The 10011-nt window shown below is 28.8% G+C and overlaps 1 long non-coding RNA gene across 1 annotated transcript; it reads left to right on the top strand.

Moving 5' to 3' along the window:
• The first annotated feature begins 7614 nt into the window (after positions 1 to 7614).
• Positions 7615 to 9793, top strand: LOC139867400 (uncharacterized). The gene is made up of 3 exons (XR_011765822.1): positions 7615 to 8356; positions 8619 to 8681; positions 9558 to 9793. It is a non-coding gene; the product is annotated as an uncharacterized lncRNA (long non-coding RNA).
• Positions 9794 to 10011: the final 218 nt, after the last annotated feature.

Here is a 10011-nt window from a genome sequence, read left to right on the forward strand (position 1 = left end):
TGAGAGAGAATCGAAGGAGCTCACTAGATCTGAGTGTGTGTAACAAATGAGAGGCTTAACCTAAAATGAAGAACATAAGACTTTATATACCCCTGCTGTTGACACACCCATACGATTCATTCATCACACGTACGAGTTAGCTTCATCAACCGTACGGGTGATCACTCACTTGTGTCTTATCATTTAGGTTGTAATTGTGACTTAGCTCAGCATCAACCATGCGTATGAGCCTGTCAGCCGTACTAGTGAGGCTTCACTCGTACGTCTGACTAAGTCTAACATAGTCAAACATCTAAATCTCGTTCCTGCAGTTCATGTAACCACATACAAACACGGATAGGATAATAACGAGCAATCATGGTGGCCTGTAAACTGTTGTACCTGCAATGGACGTGGGTAGATGTCTAGGGACTTGCATAAAATGCATCAACAGATGGTGTGAGTTGTAAGGAAACGAAGGAGGTGAATTTATAAGAAAATCTCCGACAGAACAATTAAAATGGACGATCGCATTTAAAGCGGATCCTAATTCCCTTGATTACCGGAGAGTCAAATCTTATTAAGAAGATTTTCTTCAAATCCCTTAAAATCTGGGAATCAATCATATCTACGTCAAATGATAAGATGAATCTAAACTTACTCATTTCACTCTTCTATGTTACCTTCATTCGTACTCTTCATATAAATGGATTATTTATCCAAAGTATTCGCTGATGATAAAACTCTAATTTTCAGCCCGTATGCATCATGAAAACATACTTATTATCATTCATGACCTTTCCACTCAAATTTCGGGACGAAATTTCTTTAACGGGTAGGTACTGTGACAACCCGGAAATTTCCAACCAAATTTAAACTTTAATCTTTATATGTTTCCGACACGATAAGCAATATTTGTTAAGATAAATTTCAAGAATTTTAAACTATGTTCATACATTCATTCAACCTCGACCAAGTTCCAACGATTCACGAACCATTAAACGAATATGATTATATATGTATATGTGTATATATATTATAACTTGAAACGTAAACAAAATATTAGATTAAATACTTTATATGATTGTATCTGTTTCAAAATGTTTATCAATGGAATTAGAAGATAAGATCAAATGATTGAATTATCAGATATATTGAATTATGATTACAAGTCTCTGTTGAAAGACCCACGTTGATTTGAGAAATCTTTTCATTTTAACAATATTCGGAAAATGGTAAAGTGAATTATAAATATGAACAAATTGTCAATCATTGAGAACTAGACAAAGGATAGTGGAAGATTGAATCTCATAAAGACTCGATTGATCTATTTAGTTTCAAACGTACAAAAACGTGTTCAGTTTAAAAAGAACTTTATTATTAAAACGTATATAACTTTTATAAATATCTAGAACCACTTTTGACAACTCATTACTTAACTAGTATGATAAAGATAACGATATTTATATTTTATTTTATTAAATATATATAATGATTTAAATTAATATTATATATATTTATACGAGTATTATACGTACATAGTTTTATACTTTTACTATACTTAAACTTTACCTTTACTTTATTTTTACTTTACTTTAACTTTAATAATTCATACTTTAATAATTCACTTTAATAATTCATACTTTAATAATTCACTTTAATAATTCATACTTTAATAATTCACTTTAATAATTCATACTTTAATAATTCACTTTAATAATTCATACTTTAATAATTCACTTTAATAATTCAAAAATCTATTATAAATAGAATTCAATAGGTTTCATTATTTCATAGAAACTTGAAAATAATTTTCTCTAAACTCTCTCAATCGATTTACATATATATATTTACTCTGTATTATTTCAAGATATTATTAGTATACATAAAATATTACGAGGGAGTGATGTCCGAGTGATTTCAAAATAGTTTTTTTGAATGAGTCGAAGCTAAGAAAATTATGGGTTATAGCTATGGAGGTGATGGGTATGGTTCATGGGTATGCTCGTGAGGTCAATCTAGTGTTTATCATCTCCGTTGCGTCTACGTACTTTCCTGCAATATTGAATCTCAATATTGATACGTGAGCACTCATAACTTAACTTTTATATATCAATAGTGTATCCCTGACTAGTGCTCGAGTATATAGGATTATGCATACTTGTACATTCGATATTGTCCTTAGATAGGTTTGTTGAATCCTGAATTAGATACATATGCTACTGAGATAGGGTATATGATATGCATGTCATTGGAAAGCTAGTGAAAAATTAAGAACTTTTCATTTAGATATCGAATGGTTTCGATGAACGGATTTGAAGTATAGGCAACTGAATTTTAGTATTATTGTTAAAATGATTATTATTACTATCGTCGTTATTATTTTAATAGAAATATCATTGTTATTATAAAATATCATTATTACTATTATGTTAGTATTATCATTTTATCATAATAACATTTTTAGTAAATATAACTATTGTTATTTTTTATAGAATAATAATAATTATTATTATAAAATAATACAACTTTTACTTATTATTATTATGATCAATATTATTTTATCAAATAAATAGGGGATACAAAGATATTTTTCACCACGCGTAATATAATTACATTAATAATACTTACCACTATAGTTTTAAGATATTAAGTGAACTTTATAAATTTTACTACTTAAGATATATAAAAGTATATTTTATCATATATAAACGTTAATATAAATTTTTATTAATAAATGACTTTTATTATTATAAAATCTAATAAATATATTTAAATATATAAAACGACTATAGTTAAGTTATAAACACGTATAAATTTTAGAAGTCATTTTGGGTCAAGTTGACTTTTGTTGACTTTTGCATATTAGTCTCGAGCATTAGGATTGTGGTACACTATGACTTGACCAAAAATTGTTAGACAAATATTGACCAACATATAAATATATATAATTAATATAGGTTCGTGAATCCGAGGCCAACCTTGCACTTGTTAAATGACGTTATATGTATTTTTACTACGAAATACAGTATGGTGAGTTTCATTTGCTCCCTTTTATATATATTTTTGGGACTGAGAATACATGCGCTGTTTTTTTTATAAATGTTTTACGAAATAGGCACAAGTACTAAAACTAATTCTACGTGGGTTTAAACCAGAAATATACCCTTAGCTTGGTAACATTAAACTACTTGTCTATGTACGGTAGGCACGAATCCTAAAGATAGATCTATTGGGCCTGACAAACCCCATCCTGACTATGGGATGCTTTAGTACTTCGAGGTTATTTTAAACACACCTGATCTGGTGTACTTCAGAGGGTAAAACATGAACGTTAAGGCTTGTTACCGGGTGCCTACAATTTATAGAATACTCTTATACACTTGCGAGTGTACATATATTTATAAACGAAAATCTTGTGGTCTATTAATATATTGAAATGATTGTTATGATAAACCTATGAACTCACCAACCTTTTGGTTGACACTTTAAAGCATGTTTATTCTCAGGTATTAAAGAAATCTTCCGCTGTGCATTAGCTCATTTTAAGGATATTACTTGGAGTCATTCATGGCATATTTTGAAAGACGTTGCATTCGATTCATTGAGTTCATCAAGATTATTATTATGTCAATTATAGTTGGATGTATTATGAAATGGTGTGCATGCCGTCAATTTTCGTTGTAAAGAAAGTTTGTCTTTTAAAAACGAATGCAATGTTTGTAAAATGTATCATATAGAGGTCAAAATACCTCGCGATGTAATCAACTATTGTGAATCGTTTATAATGTATATGAACGGGTCCTTTCAGTAATTAGGGTTATTATTATTATTATTGTTAAGTTTACTTATTATTATCACTAGCATAATGCAAATTAATATTTTTATCATTAATATTAGTATTATTATTATTAAAACTATTATCATTAGTACAAAATTATAGTTATTATTATCAGTATTATTATTATTAGCATGAGTATCATTATTAACAATATCGTTATTATTAGTATTATCATTATTAATAAAACTATTACTATTGTTATTTTTAGTAAACCATTATTATCAAAACTATTTTTTTTTATAATTAATATGTACATAAAGTATACAGATTACATATACCAAAATTATATTAACATTTTATATAACTATATATCAAACATATTATCATTTTTCTTATAAATACCTTCGTATAACAAACTACTTATTTTAAGAATAATATTAATTATATATATAACTATATGTATATATATATATATATATATTAATATAACTAAATGAATAGATATTAATCATTTTAAATATAAATACATATAAAATAAATATATATATATATAACATGTACTTTAAAATATAATATAAGTATATCTTTTTAAATGGAATTCAGTATAAATTTTATATAACCACAAATATATAAATAATATATTAATAAATGAAATTATGTAATTTCCATCATATGTGTTGATAGATATATAATTAATACAGGTTCGTGACTCCGAGGCCAACCCTGCTTTGTTTCAATATAGTCATATGTATTTTTACTACAAAATACATTAGGTGAGTTTCATTTGCTCCCTTTTTAAATGCTTTTGCAATATATATTTTTAGGACTGAGAATACATGCGCTATTTTTATAACTGTTTTATGAAATAGACACAAGTAATTGAAACTACATTATATGGTTGAATGATCGAAGCCGAATATGCCCCTTTTTTCTTGGTGACCTAAGAATTAGGGAACATCACTAATTTTGAGAATTAGTGCACGCCTAATTGACGCGAATCCTAAAGATAGATCTATTAGGCCTAACGAACCCCATCCAAAGTACCGGATGCTTTAGCACTTCGATGTTGTTTTTATCATGTCCGAAGGATTTCCCGGAATGATAGGGGATATTCTTATATGCGTCCTGTTAATGTCGGTTACCAGGTGTTCACCATATGAATGATTATTTTTGTCTCTATGCATGAGACGTATATTTATGAGAAATGAAAATCTTGTGGTCAATTAAAATGATGGAAATGAATGTTTATGATAAACTAATGAACTCACCAACCTTTTGGTTGACACTTTAAAGCATGTTTATTCTCAGGTATGAAAGAAATCTTCCGCTGTGCATTTGCTCATCATAAAGATATTACTTGGAGTCATTCATGACATATTTCAAAAGACGTTGCATTCAAATCGTCGAGTTCAATAGAGATTATTATTAAGTAAATGACAGATTAGGTCATTTATAGGTTGGATATTATGAAATGGTATGCATGCCTATCAACTTTCATTGAAATGAAAGTTTGTCTTTTCAAAACGAATGCAATGTTTGCAAAATGTATCATATAGAGATCAAGTACCTCGCGATGAAATCAACTATTGTGAATCGTTTATAATCGATATGGACTTCGTCCGGATGGATTAGGACGGGTCTCTACATATATTTATTTACAACCTGTTCGCTTCAAAAGTAGTGGTCGAGGGGCAATACCGATTAATGATGGTGGTGGTTCGGTTGGTGATCAACGAAGGAAACAAAAATAGATGTAGTAGCAAGAGCAAAGAAAGAGAAAAGAAAACTATAGAAAGGTAGTGGTTTCCTGTTATGGTGATGATGGGTGTTCCGGTTATTGTAGTTTGATAGAATAGATGGTAACCGATGGCCCTTGGTGGTCTAATATGGTGGTGTGATTTGATGAAGGAAATAGAGAGAGAGAGAGAGAGAGAGAGAGAGAGAGAGAGATTAGAAGTGGTGGGTTGTCATGGTGTTCGTGAGTGCAGTTGAAGAAGACCGAAGGTATTAAGCAACAAGAATGGTTTCGTGATGGTGAAAATGTGAAACAGAAAAAGGAAGAGAGGTAGAAAAGAGATTGAGGTGGTTCAAAGTGTCTCTCCTGTTTGAAGGTGTTCGAGTTTAGTCGAGCATGTAAGGTGTATATATATGTGCATACCTATAATTTTATTTATAGATTTTACAATATCATATATTATATGTATTATCACATATAATGTTAATAAGGGAAATAGTACTAGTGCAGAGACAATGAAATGAAACTGATTCGTATGCTTAGATATTTATTTCTGACAAATTTTGTTATATAGCTTGGAAGCAATCGACCAGAAGAATCAATCAAGAAGAAAAAGAATAGAAAGTAGAAAGTGATGGCTAAGAGATTCGTACTACATTTGATATCAATATCTCACAAATTTGGTATCTGTTTGTTTTGTAGTGTTTAATTGAGATCGATGAAGAATCTTGAACAGGAGAATAAAATAAGAAAATAGAAATAGATAGAGACTTGCAACGGATTCGTATGCTTTAACTGTTATTGACAGCTAACAATTTTGATCTTGATTGTTTTGCAGCGAGGAAGGTGGTCGACAGAGAATCAATTTGAGTCAGAAGAAGAAGAATAAAAATATATACAGATTACTTAAGTTCCATTAATTTGTACGATTAAATGAATGTGATTGAAGATTCGATCAGACAAAAAAATGTAATTTCCTAAAATTTGATTGTGAAAGGAAACAGATTCTTGTATCTATCTGTATGAGTTTTTATATTAATTAATATTTAATAATTATAATTATATTAATAATAATCAAAATACTAATAATATTAATAATAGGATTAATAATAACAATATTAATAATAATATCAAAAAATAATACTTAATAATAATAAGTATAAAAATGGTAATAATAATTTTAAATAACATGATGATTTTTAGTAATAATAATTATAATAATAATTAAGATTATAGTTTTAATTATTTTTACAATAACATTTATATTTAGAAATCTTTATTTTGATAATCCTAAAATTATTTTAATTTTATTAATAATAGTAATAATAATAATATAAATAATACTAATATTGATATTAGTATTAATAATAATAATGACAGTAGTAAATATTTTATTACAATAACTTATTCTTTAACTTGTATTTAATTTAATACATTGATATTATGCATTATTAATCATGTAAATTTGTAATGATTATATATTATATATTATATAATAACTTTTATTTAGTATTAAACTTTATACATTTAATATATAATACAACATTTAATATTACAGATTACAATTTTTTATTTATTTACCATGTATATATATATATATATATATATATATATATATACCCACATATCCATTTACAATTAAGTGCTCGTGAACCGTCGGGACTAGTCGAAGGGTGATTGAATATATAAAACAGTTCAAAAGTTTTGAGACTCAACCTATCAGACTTTGCTCATCGTGTCGAAATCATATAAAGATCAAGTTTAAATTTGGTCAGAAATTTCCGGGTTGTCACACTCATAATCCTCAATAACCTAAATTCGAAAACAATAAATCTTGCTAGACTCATTCACCTCTTCAAAATATCTCAATGTTTCGTGGCTTTCATCACATCTATCTATTCTATATAGAATAACAAAAGTTAAAATAGATCATTTTAGATCGCAAAAGTTAATCTTAGTCATCCATTAAATTAGTCATCAATGATCTAGACCCTTAATTTTCTCATAATCTTTCTAATGACCTCATAATCCTAGGCTTGAATTGTTTGATTACAAAAATACCCTTGAAGACCGAAAAAAAGTGGTGGCCAATTTTAAAAATTTAGGGGTTTCAATTGATTTAGGGTTTTCAAACGCGTGTAAAAAAACATCGGCCGCAATCTCATTAGCAGAATACACACAATTTTAGGTCAATCATCTTCAATCTTCATATCTGAAGTTGAGATTGTGAAATATGTTACAAGAATATTACCCCAACTTTGGTCATCTCAAATTTACCAATTTCATGAAATCGTTCGACTAACGGTAGAAGAAAACGTAAAATGTTAAAAGAATATCATCCCAACTTTGTTAAAAAGCCCCAATTTGACAGAATTCACGAAATCTGTTCTATTAAGGGTGGAAGAAAATTGTCAAATCCTGGAAATGTAAGGTTTTGAATCAGGTTGGTTAAAATGGGTACTTTATATTTATAAGGTTTATTCTATTGAAATCTTTTAGCTTCTAGGGTTTTAGGTCAATATGATTCAGATTCACAATCTCAACTGTTTGTATCATTTTATTTGCGTTATATATCAACTTTCAGATGCGCCTCTTTGTTGATATTGAATATCGAAAGGCATTATAATTTAATTATTATCATGTAAGTTGTGTAATTAAGGTTTCTACTTTGTTCTATATACCATGATTATCCAATTTACGTTTAAGGTCTGATTACTATTTTTCACAATAATTGGAATCTGTTTCTACAGTCCGAGTAAACATGATAATGCATGCAAATTTAATTAGGGTAATCTCTACACTGGATCAATTGCCATTTCCATCCATGTTTCGCAGCCCACCTAAAAAGCATTCATGACAAGGTACTCTTTTCAGAGTCTATCAATCCACCTACAATCACCTTGAGACCCTGAGCAAATCGATTTCATTATGGCCATATAAATGAAATTTTGTATAAAAGCTAAGAACTTGGAATCTGGTGAATTTGGGTGGAAAAGATCTCAGGGTTACCCTTAGTTCGATTCACATTTTAGTGTAATCTTGGAATTGATGTTTACTTTGTGACTTTGTCATAATTCATAACTTCTCTGAAATCCATATCAATGCATTTGATAATTTTGACAGGAGATTCAAAGAAATAAAGCAATAAAAGCCAACAGAGAAGAGTTTAGTGCAGCTGCAAAAAATGTGAGTTTAAATATACAACTTCTGTCAAAATTTCAGTTTACTTGGCTTATATATTGTCCTTCTGTTGGTTTGTATATATGTTTTTGAAAATTAATTTGTTTATGTGATTTATTTACAAAGGTGCGGGCTATTCTTTAGAGAGTATGCAAAACGTAAATAAGGCTTTATCACGATGTCAATAGATGTAACTGCTCATAAATGGTTTATACCTGATTTTTTATTTAACTACATTTATTGCCTTCGTTTGTTGATATACATGTCAAATAGGTTGGTCAAAAATGGATTGGGTCAAATGGGTTGGTCAAGATATGGAGTGCATATGGGTTGTCCCAAGTGTATATTAAAGCCCAAATCTTTATAAACAGGTCAAATGGGTTAGTAAAAGGTAGTTTGGGTCAAATGGGTTGGTCAAGCTATGGAGTGCAAATGGGTTATCCCAAGTGTATATTATAATAATCCCAAAACTTTATAAACTATTCAAATGGGTTAGTAAAAAGTAGCCAAATGGGTAAGTAAAAAATGGATCGAGTCAAATGGGTTGGTCAAAATATGTAATGCAAAATGGGTTGATGTATTTCTAAAACATAAACTTCATAGATCATTTTATTGAAATGGGTAAATTAAATTTTTTACTGTAGATATTGAACTGTGTTTCACCTATGATGTACATGGTACAACAACAACTTGTCCGGCTTACGCTTTAATGATACTTGCAATAGCTAATAAACTTGACTACTACCATCTTGCAACGTAAAGGACTTGCATCATTTTCTATTTTTTAAAGTTGTCATTTCCTGTTTTCTTTTCCAATTTTCATAACATGTGATTTCGTTCCATTGACGTCATGCTTTGTACTATATTATTGTATTATTGCAGGTAGTGTAAACTGTCAAAACTAAAACTACATGAAGACAAGCGCTTACAAGTATGGTGTTGTTAAGAAAGTATAGAGGTAGAAGATATATATGTAAATTGAGTTTTTTGTGCTTAATACATTTTTCGTAATAAAAAAGTTGAGGGAAGTTTGTCCTGCCCCCTCCTAGAGAGGTAATACCCGATGCAACATTAAAAAGATTATCCACAACTGTTATGAAGAAGTGAAAGATAGATAAAAGGAGAATGAAACTATTTAACCTTAGTATTATTTTCTTAGGTAGTACTATATCCATTGTGTATCATGTAACTAAATAAAAAAAACATATACTTCATAATAGGGTTAATTCTGTTACAACAATTTTTCTTGAAAAGTCCAGCGAATTCGTGGGCATTAAGCTAGTAATCCATAAATCCAAATAGTATTCTCATTCTCGACGTCTCTATCTTCAGGAAA

This window comes from Rutidosis leptorrhynchoides, chromosome 9 (genome assembly GCF_046630445.1).
Source record: "Rutidosis leptorrhynchoides isolate AG116_Rl617_1_P2 chromosome 9, CSIRO_AGI_Rlap_v1, whole genome shotgun sequence".
Taxonomy (NCBI): domain Eukaryota; kingdom Viridiplantae; phylum Streptophyta; class Magnoliopsida; order Asterales; family Asteraceae; genus Rutidosis; species Rutidosis leptorrhynchoides.